The 11,459-nt window shown below is 40.4% G+C and overlaps 1 non-coding gene across 1 annotated transcript; it reads left to right on the top strand.

The window, feature by feature from the left end:
* Positions 1–10,035: 10,035 nt before the first annotated feature.
* LOC141589291 (small nucleolar RNA R71) lies at positions 10,036–10,142 on the top strand. The gene has a single exon (XR_012520237.1). It is a non-coding gene; the product is annotated as a small nucleolar RNA R71 (small nucleolar RNA).
* The last annotated feature ends 1,317 nt before the right edge of the window (positions 10,143–11,459 follow it).

Here is an 11,459-nt window from a genome sequence, read left to right as displayed (position 1 = left end):
AAGCTAAGCTAAGAGTATTTTAGGGCGAATTGAGACCGGAAGGAGATATTCGTTGCCCCTTAGACCGACACATCGACTGATCTGTGACCTTAACTGCAATTAACTGATGTTCGTTAATGAACTGACAATCCTAGTTTTCTCTCTTTCTTGTTAATTTCTCCTATCTTTAATTCTCTTCCCTTAATCTCACTAGTTTAGTTCAAACAAGTTACAAAACCCCCATCTTGTGACCTCAGACGGACTAAATTGACAAGTAGATAGTGACCACCTCCCTGTGGAGATCGACCCTACTTACTTCTAGCTTCTGTTAGTGTACTTAGGTTTTATTTTTGGTACCTGACGACGGTATCCAATTTTGGCGCCGATGCCGGGGAGGCAACTATTTTATTTGCTTGTTTATTTTTGTCTTTCTTTAGCCTTAAGGAATTCATTCCTTGAGGCCGTTCTCATCTTTTTCTTTAGTGCTGTTTTGATAGGTCTTACAGGTCCTACCTAGACAGTTCTAGGTAAAATATCGTCAAAGGGAAGGCTTGAGTACCTTTGACTTTCCACCTATGTTCCATTCTATGGCGCAGCAGGTGGTTTACTATGGGAGATGTGGTGCTGCTAGGCACAATGCAGCTGTTTGCTTAGCGGGAAATGACGAGGTTTATGCGTTCAAGCAGCGTAGACAAGCTAGCCATTCCGCTGTAGTTGTGCCGCCACACCTACCTTATAAAAGAGGCTATCAAAAGCCTCCGTTTGTCTGGCCACCGCAACAACAAGCTCCTCCTCCTGATAAACAGAAAGAAGCCGTTGCTGAGCTGAAATCTTTGGTTAAGACACTTGCATTCCGACTGCAAGAAGACAATAGACGTAAAGAAGCTCTACTCATTGAGCTGGAGTCTCAAATAGCTCAGCTAGCTGCTGAGTCGAATATTAGGCAACCAGAGAAGGTATACTTTACCTACACCGAGAGTGGTCTTTCCCATGGAGGACCCGAGTTGCCTGACGCTACTGATGATTTGGATGACTCGGATTACGAAGATCTATCAGAAAACGACGCACCACTTGAAGATTTCTGCACTGAACAGCGACTAGTACTCGATCGAATTGATTATAGTGGTCGATCGAGCGAAATATCTGAGGAAAGGTTCGATCGAACAGATTATACCACTCGATCGAACAACTGTTTTGAGGAAGTTCTCGATCGAGCTGTTTCATGTACTCGATCGAGTAAAATTCAGGAGGAATGCCCTCGATCGAGTCCTATTTTTACTCGATCGACTAGTTTGGCCATGGAGCATAATGAAACGTCATCTTGGTTCGTTTTGGATGACAATTTCGACAAAGACAATGGTTACGGTGAATCTCCCCTTTTCAAAGCCGAGCTGGATGCGCTTGAGGCTGCGATTTACGGGACGTAACCCACAGAGGAAGGTAATGAGAAAACAGCTGAGTCAGTGATTGTTCCTAACACGGAAGAGGTAATACGTTCTTTTATCAATGATTCCGACGTTGAGAGCAACCAAACTGAGGTAGTTAACGATAATTTTATTATTATTGCTAGTACGCTATCTCATTGATGCGATCCCGCTAAGTGTTCACAAATTAAGATGTGGTCGTTGGTCACGGTCGAATCAAAACACAATTTATAGCTTAACAAGCAACTCTACAATTAGTAAAGAGGCAAGTAAAGGTCGGATCCCAAGGGACGGGAGTTGAAATGAGATTTCTATTGTAACTAGTGGTGTCTAAGGGGTGTCACAAATTGGGTTGATGTAGAAGGTTACTAAACTAGAATAACAATGAAAATAAACAAGCAAGATGAATAAAAGGGGTGTAAACAATTGATTAAAAGCACTAGGGTGTCATGGGGTCATAGGGGAATCATGGGATATGATCATACAAACATGTTCTCAAATTATAAGCAAGCAATTATTGTTGTGATGGATTGAGTTGGGTTATATCTTACAATCCTAGGAAAGTTTGGGTCCCGGAGCCGAATCGATTAGATTGTACAACACCTACAAGTCGACTTAATCTTCCCTACTCAACAACATGCATGGTCTAATGAGACTCGAGTTGGGTTATATCTTACAAGTCTCATTGAAAAGATAGGAGATGATAGTAAATGCAAGGATTCATAGGCTTAGCATTTCATCAAATATAACATGTGCATGAGTTGAGATCAAAACAAGCAAGCAAATAAAACATGAAAGCATATTAATTTAAGCATGAATCATTCCCCATGTTGGTTTCCCTAATCACCCATTAACCCTAGCTAAGAGACTACTCACTCATTATCATGTTGATCATGCTAGCAAGGTTGTCAATCATACCAACAATATGAAACATGATGAATAAATGAAAGTAATTAACAATAATTAAAAAGGGATTAAGAGATTATACCTACTAATGATTCCAATAATAAAGCAAGAATAATAGAAGTACTTGAATGCTAGATTGAGAGGTTGTCAATCTCCCAATAATAACCCAAATAATCTTCAATTACCCAAAATAAAGGATGAACAAAAGAGAGATTAAAGAACTAAAACTTGGATTAAAACTTGATTAATACTTGATTACAATATTGAAGAGAGGTTTGATTGATATTAACTACACTAATTATTGATAAGAAGAACATGCTCCTCTAATTAGCCTAATGGGGTATTTATAGTGAAAATTAGGTAGGATGCATTAGGGTTAACTAAGGGCTAAACTAGTAATTACACTTTTTAAGTTGAGCAAGGAGGACCCGGTATTTTTCGAGAGAAGGGCTTCTCTTTTCGTAGCTTGAAGAAGACAACCCGTCTTTGTGAAGAAATCCGGCGGAATAAGGTCGGGACGGCCGGATTTGGCGGTGGAATCCGAGCGGATTCTGGGGAATCCGGACGGATTGTTGAGGGGAATCCGAGCGGATTTCGCACGGACGCCTTCGGATTGTGCAAAGGCGGACAGACGGATTGTTGACAATCCGCTCGGATTGTCGATCAAAGATAGTAACTTCTTCTTTTCTTCCCTTTTCTTCATAAATTCCTTGGGGATTTCCTTGGGGACTCAAGGATCTTTCCTCAACATTGCTCTTCTACTATGATATGTACAAAGGCCTTCTAATCTTGTCTCTCCTTGATGCTTGGTCATTGAATTCGATCAATTTAGTCTCGTTTTGCCATGAAAATGCAAGATTCTTACTCCTTTCCTACCAAGGGATCAAAATCTCAAAGAATATGCAAAACAAAGAACTAAAGATAAGAAATGACCCAAATAAGCACTAAAAAGCATGGAAACAAGGCTAATTCGGGGGGCTAAATATGCGCCAATTATGGTCACATCAAATATCCCCAAACCGAACCTTTGCTCGTCCCGAGTAAAGAGGTGACAAAGACTAGGACCAATACTAACCTATCCTAATAATATAGCCGATATGAGACAATTAGCGGGTCTCACTCCGCCCCTTCAACTCACAACAAGACAACCATGAAGTAGGATGCCTTCTTGCAAGGCAAGGTGGGTCTTGCCAAAATGGCGACACATCCAAACATTAAGCACACAAAAACACATAATGGATGCATCTACAAAAAGAATAGCCACTTTCCTCATCTAAGTGGCGGAAATTATCTATAAGGGAAGCAATTCAAGGGTACACAATCCTTCATAGATGCAATTTGTTCAAACTACTAAGCCTAGAAGGATACCAATAAATCACCTCCAAAATGTGTCAAGCTAGGGTACCTTTGTCCTCAATCGTTAAATGCTTTTGTCAAGAATAGACTCCCTATGGTGTTAGAAACACTGGAGGATCGCGGAATTCCCCCTCTTGCCTAGACAAGAAGAAGGGTTGTCCCCTCTCTACCATGCACAAAAATGGATATGATGGATAAAGGGATCAATAGATATTTGAGTTTCACTTTTGGGAGTTTGCTTTTGTTTTTGTTTTTCCCCCCAATTTCTTGTGGCATTTGACATTTGAGAACACTTTCTTTGCCATTTCTTTTTGATTTTTGGCATTTCAATACTTGACAACTTTTTTTTGCATTTCTTTTTGAACATTTTCAAAGTCACCCCAATTAGTAACGAGGGTGCCTTGTATTTGAAGCTTAGGAGTTCTATTTTTGCTCCTCTTTTCATTTGATGCATTTTTGCAAACTTTCTTTCACTTTTCATTTCATTGAACTCAAATTGATTTCTTTTTGTGCCCATTCCCTTTGATGACAAAAATGTGGTAGAACATGGATGAATGATGGTTGCATGGTTTCAAGGGTCACCTTGGAATAAACGGTAGCCAAGGAGTTATCACACCACAAGGTACTCTTGACTAGGCCTTAATCCATGGGTCAAAGGATACTAGCATGACACATCCTAGGGTGTTTTACAAGCATTCTAACAAGCAAAGTCTTAAGAAGAAAAAGCATCTACTAGGGCCTATATACACTTGTCAAGCTTCCCAAATATACGGTTTCACAAAATTTTTCTAACATGCAACTACATGCCATGATGCAACTAACATATAAACATCCTAATGCAAATGATTCTACCAACTAATATGACATATAATCTAAATGTAAGTCCTAAATTCACATTGTTTTTACCGCATCAATCAAAATAAAGCCACATAGTCATTAACATAAAGAGGAAAAAGGAGATTGGAAAGATCATACCATGCGGTCTTCAATATCCTCATGTCTCGGATGTGGCGTAGTCAATCAATGTGAACAAGGATAAAACAAACACAATATATACAAGACAATATATACAAAGGAAATGAACTTGTTTTTGGGTTTTCAATTTTTTCAATTTTTATGATTTTTGAAATTTTTCAATTTTTATGGGTTTTTTTGAATAAGAGTTAAATGTTATAATTCCCATCCCCACACTAATATGGGCATTGTCCTCAATGGCCAAAATGATGGAAATTATGCAAAGATGATGCATGATTTCTATACTAAATGCAATCTATACTAAGCTACACTACATGATGCATGGTTTTTGTTATGACGGAGAGGATAATTTAGATTACCTCCCGTTGCGTATGCATTAACTTCCCCAAACCGAGTGAGACACTATTGCTAATGTCCAAGGATGGGTATAGTTCATGCACACACTATGCTATGCATGAAACTAATTTGTCATTTTGGATTTTACAAATGGGAACAATAAAATAAGAACACCTCAATCGTACCGAGGTGTGAGTCCTTTGATGTTGCTAGGACTAAACCAACAATGATCAAAATGAAATAAAATACAAAGAGATATAGACAAACCATGGGAGTGTAGGAGTCTCCAAGGCTTGCTAGTCTTCCATCATGCTATCATCATCATCACTTCCCTCATGAGAAGTGGTCACATTGCCACTTTCCTTGTCATTTGCTTCTTCACTTTCTTCCTCATCTTGCTCATCATCTTCACCATACCTTTCTTCTTCCATTGCTTCTTCCTCAATATTATCATCAACTTCTTCATCATTTCCAACAACCTCATTGTCTCCCACCACGTCCCTAGATGCACCCGGAAATAAGACTTCTCTATCCGCCCAACTAGGCAAAGGACAAGATGGATCAAGGAGTCCTTGCCTAGCTAGATGTAGGAGGGGTGGATATTGAGCCAAATACGCATTTTTCCGATCTTCATGGGCTTGCTTGTGCATTGCTTGCATGAGAAGAGTCATATAGTCTTTCCCAATTTCAATTCCTTCCGGCTTGAACTCTTCATACTCAAAGGGGTAAGGTGGTATGACAATGGAAGAGGAGGGGGTTTCAAGATCACCCTTTTGTTGTTGAATGATATACTCGGCTTCTTCGGAAAGGGGAAGTAGATAATTGGTCCGGTGGACACTTAGGCGACAAATCTTCGAGGGCAAGGTGAACGATCTAGCTTCACTAGTTAACCATCCATATTTAGTGTCAAGGGGGTTATGGGCAACCCACTTGAACTTGTTAATCATAATATGCATATCAATAAGATGGCCACCTTCCTTTGCTTTGTACTTCTTATCCATATTGAAATTAGGATCAAAGTGCTTAGCTAGGACCGTGACTAGGCCGCCATTGACAATAACGGTCGTGCCCTTCTTCCCATTATCAACATTAAGCCATCTTTCTACCAAGAGCCTCAAAGAATTGTAAGGCTTGGTGTGAATTCTTCCGATATTCAAAGCCGATTCAAGGAGAATAAAATCAAGTCTTGTGAAATGATTGGTGTCTTTCCTAGCAATTATGGTATTTCCCACAACCTTGTGCCATACTCTTATGCCCGGATGATGGACCAAAAGAGCACGACATGCATGAAAATCCTCAAATTTTCGTCCCGGAGATTGCCTCCCAAAGAGGCTCGGGGTCATACTTTCCATAATGCTTAAGATAACTCGATTCATCACTAAGACCCAAAATTTCACCTAATTCCGTAAAGGTAATGCGTCTACTAACATTAGCTAGACGAAACTCGAGATTTTCCCTATTCTCAACTTTGGTGACTTTCAAAGAACTTAAAAATTCCAAGACAAGGGAGGGGTATGTCAATTCCTTTGTTTCAAACAATTTCTTCAACCCCATGGCTTTGAAAAAGGCTTTTGTTTGTTCAAGAACACCCAATTTTTCCAAGGCATCTTCACATATAAATTTGGTGGATTGAATAGATTTCATAGCAAACTTTGACAAAGGTATTTCTATGGGTATCGGAAATAAAAGTTACCTCCGGATAATGCAAAAGTTGATTAATTACCGGAGTAGAAGATGTTGATGGTCCCATAGAAGGTTGTTGTTGTTGTTGCACTTCCAAGTTTGGTGTTGCCACCACCACAGCCAAAGCTTTCTTTGTTTGAAGAGCCTTTTGCCTTTGTGAGAGTGCCTTAGCCTTTGGTGCCTTTGTTGCCTTTGTTGCACCCTTAGTCCTTGCCATTGATGAACTAACCAAGAAAAGAGTGAAAAATCTTCAATTTGTAGTATGCCCAAATCGATTTGAAGGTAAAAGGCTTTGCCTTTATGAAAACAAAAATCGACTCAAAGGTTGAAGATTTTGTTCTTGGTTTTGATTTTTGTTGAAGATGGAGTGATTAATTTGTTGTTGGAAGGGTGGTTTGATTTGTTTTTGTTGAATGTTGTTGAGGGTTTTTGTTTTTATGATGGAGAGGATGAGGGTTTTGATGTTGTGGGTAGTGTTTATGAATGAATGAATGAAGGTGGGAGGGGTTATAAAGAAGCCGAAAATTTCAAAACTGCAGGGGCAATCCGTGCGGATTAGGCTCAATCCGTGCGGATTCTGCTTCTTCTGCCTTTGCAAAAACTCGCCTAAAGACGGGCGGATTTGGTACAATCCGCTCGGATTTGCTGAACACGGGACGGGCGGATTTTTCCAAAGACGGACGGATTTCTGTCCAGAGAAATTTGCTTGTTTTCCTCAGCTGCAAAGACGGGCGTCTTTCTGACAAGACGGACGGATTCTTCAGGACGGGCGGATTTTCAGGAATCCGCTCGGATTCTTTAACAGTCAAGAAAATCTCAAAATTCAGCTCAGTTCAAGACAGGCGTCTTTCCTGCAGGACGCTCGGATTGCATAAGACGGGCGGATTCTTGGGAATCCGCTCGGATTCTTCCCCTATGTACACGGATTCAGTTCCACCCGTGCACAGCGCATTCCCTTTATCATTCTTCCATTCTTTCTTTCAAGTCTTGTGTTCTTCATTGTGGGGGCACTACTAAGGCATGGATAGCCTAGGCAATTGCCATCCCCACACTAAGGTAAGGCACTACACATCAATTGAAATTGTTAGTCCCTCCCTCACTTCTCTCTTACATGACAATTATTTTGATCAAAGTAAATAAAAATCCAAAGATGACAAAAATGCAATACAAGAATTGAAATGTAAGTTAGGGAGTTAGAAATATTTACAAGTGGTGGCTTAGGGAGGACTCCACCAAACTCTCATTCTCGATGAGATGTCAAGGGGGCATGTTCAAGGTGTTGTTGATGTTGCTCAACACCTTGAAGAAGTAATCAAAAGCTTGTTCATTATTATGGTAGAGGTCCTCAATAGACCGTGGCCCTTGTTGTTGATCATGATCGATGGCATGCCCAATGTAGGGATTAAAAATCCCTTCAAATTCGTCGTCCCAAAGACCACAAACTTCATTGAGTTGATCATTGAAAATCTCTTGCTTAGATGGAGACAACTCTCCCAATTTCCTCTCTTGGCCAATGAGGCCATCCTCTTCTTCCTTGGTTGATTTTGATGAGCTTTGCAAGCTCTCCTTGTTACTATTCACTTGCTCTTTGAATGGAGCATCTTCGACTTTCTTCCTCCATTGGAGTTCCGATTTCTTCCTTTCATCTTTTTATTTATAATGATCAATCATGAAACATGGCTTATGCAAACGAGGAGCTCTCATAGTCTTGTCAAGATTAAAAGTTATGCTTTCATCTCCCACTTCTAGAGTGAGCTCTCCATGTTTCACATCAATCACCGCACCGGCGGTGTGTAGGAAAGGTCTTCCTAGGATGATTGGAATGTTGGAATCTTCCTCCATATCAACAATGACAAAGTCCACCGGGATGAAAAACTTCCCAATTCGCACGGGGACATCTTCCCATATCCCTAACGGTGTCTTCGTCGATCTATCGGCCATTTGGAGTGTGATGTTGGTGCATTTAAGCTCTCCCATCCCCAACCTTTTACTTACCGAGTACGGCATGACACTCACACTAGCCCCTAGATCACATAAGGCTTTGTTGATCGTCGTGTCGCCAATGGTACACGGTATTGAGAAGCTTCCCGGATCCTTCAACTTTGGAGGTGAACTCCCTTGAAGTATTGCACTACTCACCTTAGTGAAGGCGATAGTCTCAAGTTTCCGGATCGACTTCTTCTTTGTGAGGATATCTTTCATGTACTTCGCATAGGCCGGAACGTGATTGATTAATTCCGTGAAAGGAATTGAGACTTCTAAATTCTTCACAATTTCCATGAATTTTCCAAGTTGATCATCAAATTTGGGCTTGGCTTGACGACTTGGAAAAGGAAGTCTAATCACAATGGGCTCCTTCGCCTTGGCCTTGTCTTCATTTTTCTTTGAACTTTCTTCTTTTGATGATTCTCCATCTTTGGAGTTTTGCACAATTTCTTCCTTTTCACTAGCTTCCACAACTTCATCCTCAACTTGCTTCTTTGGTGCTTCATACCTTGTACCACTTCTCAAGTGAATGGCACTAACCGTTTCATGTCTAGGGGGATTACTTTGAGGTGGTAATTGCCCCTTTTGTCTTTGTGAGCTTGAAGATGCTAGTTGAGTCAATTGTGTTTCCAACATCTTTGTGTGAGCTAGAATGTTGTTGATGGTGGTTTCTTTTGCTTGGCTATCTTTTTGCATTTGGGTGAAAAATTCTTGTTGATTCTTTTGCATTTGGAGGACCGCTTTTTGGACATCAAAGCCTTGGTCATTTTGGTGATTGTATGGATTTTGATTTTGGTAACCTTGGTTTTGATTGTAAAAGGGTCTTTGATTTTGGTTTCTCATGGGTGGTGGAGTGTATGTTGTTTGAGGGTTTTGAACATTTTGGCTTTTGTATGAGAGATTTGGATGGAACTTGGTGTTTTCATTGTAAAAATTTGAATAAGGGGTACCACTTTTATATGCTTGGAAAGCATTAACTTGTTCGGTTGTTCCCCTACACTCACTTGGGTCATGACCCAAAGTTCCACAATTCTCACATATCCCACTTGGGATTGATGAGGATGCCGTCATGGCATTGACATGATGCTTTGATGATTTTGAGTTCTCCTCAAGTCTAGTCATAGCTTGTTCAAACTTCAAGTTGATTGTGTCAATGTGAGCACTAAGTTGAGCACCCAATTGAGTAACGGAGTCCACTTCATACTTTCCTCCTCTAGTAGCCTTGCGAGGCCTACTATATTGTGAGTTATGGACCGCCATTTCCCCAATCTTGTTCCAAGTTTGGTTGTCATCAACCTCGGTGAACATCCCATTCGATCCCATATTGAGAATGTTCCTAGAATCTTCATATAAACCATTCCAAAATTGTTGCACCAAAAACCATTCGCTAAGTCCATGGTGAGGACATGAGCGACAAATTTTCTTGAACCGCTCCCAAGCTTCATACAAAGACTCTTCATCCCTTTGCTTAAAACCCGTAATTTGAGCTCTTAGCATGTTGGTCTTTTCCGGTGGGTAGAATTTTTTGTAGAAAGCTAGAGCCAACTTCTTCCAAGAATCTATTCCAAGGGTGGCCTTATCAAGGCCCTTCAACCATTGCTTTGCGGTGCCGATTAAGGAAAAAGGAAATAAGACCCATCTAATTTGGTCTTGAGTCACGCCCGTTTGAGAGATAGCATCACAATAATCGCAAAAGGTTTCCATATGAGAATGAGGATCCTCACTAGGCATTCCCCCGAATTGGCTCCTCTCAACTAGTTAGATGAAGGCGGACTTGGCAATAAAATTTCCGGTGAGATGTTGCGGTGTAGGAGTACCATTCGGTAGATTCTCCTTGGTGGGTACGGAGTGTGACGAGAATTTTGGCATTGTAGGTGGATTTTGTGGGGATATTGTGTAATGGGTTTTTTTCTCCTTCTATTGCGAAAGGATTGACAAACTCACTAGTGGGTTGAACAACTTCACCAACACCTCTCAAATTCCTCCTAACAAGTCTCCTATTGTTCGTCAAGGTTCTTTCGATTTCACGGTCAAAAGGTAACAAATCACTTTGTAACCTTCTAGACATGCAAAATATCAAACAACTCAAAAACAATTAGAACAAACCTTGAGGAGTTTTACTTCCTCAAGGTGAAGAAAGACACAACTAATAACAATAAAAAGAAATCTGAGTCAAACAAACACCGTCCCCGGCAACGGCGCCATTTTTGATGCGATCCCGCTAAGTGTTCACAAATTAAGATGTGGTCGTTGGTCACGGTCGAATCAAAACACAATTTATAGCTTGACAAGCAACTCTACAATTAGTAAAGAGGCAAGTAAAGGTCGGATCCCAAGGGACGGGAGTTGAAATGAGATTTCTATTGTAACTAGTGGTGTCTAAGGGGTGTCACAAATTGGGTTGATGTAGAAGGTTACTAAACTAGAATAACAATGAAAATAAACAAGCAAGATGAATAAAAGGGGTGTAAACAATTGATTAAAAGCACTAGGGTGTCATGGGGTCATAGGGGAATCATGGGATATGATCATACAAACATGTTCTCAAATTATAAGCAAGCAATTATTGTTGTGATGGATTGAGTTGGGTTATATCTTACAATCCTAGGAAAGTTTGGGTCCCGGAGCCGAATCGATTAGATTGTACAACACCTACAAGTCGACTTAATCTTCCCAACTCAACAACATGCATGGTCTAATGAGACTCGAGTTGGGTTATGTCTTACAAGTCTCATTGAAAAGATAGGAGATGATAGTAAATGCAAGGATTCATAGGCTTAGCATTTCATCAAATATAACATGTGCATGAGTTGA

This window comes from Silene latifolia, chromosome 6, assembly GCF_048544455.1.
Source record: "Silene latifolia isolate original U9 population chromosome 6, ASM4854445v1, whole genome shotgun sequence".
Taxonomy (NCBI): domain Eukaryota; kingdom Viridiplantae; phylum Streptophyta; class Magnoliopsida; order Caryophyllales; family Caryophyllaceae; genus Silene; species Silene latifolia.
Note: the sequence above shows the minus strand (reverse complement) of the source record. Positions and strands in the feature narration are given on the sequence as shown.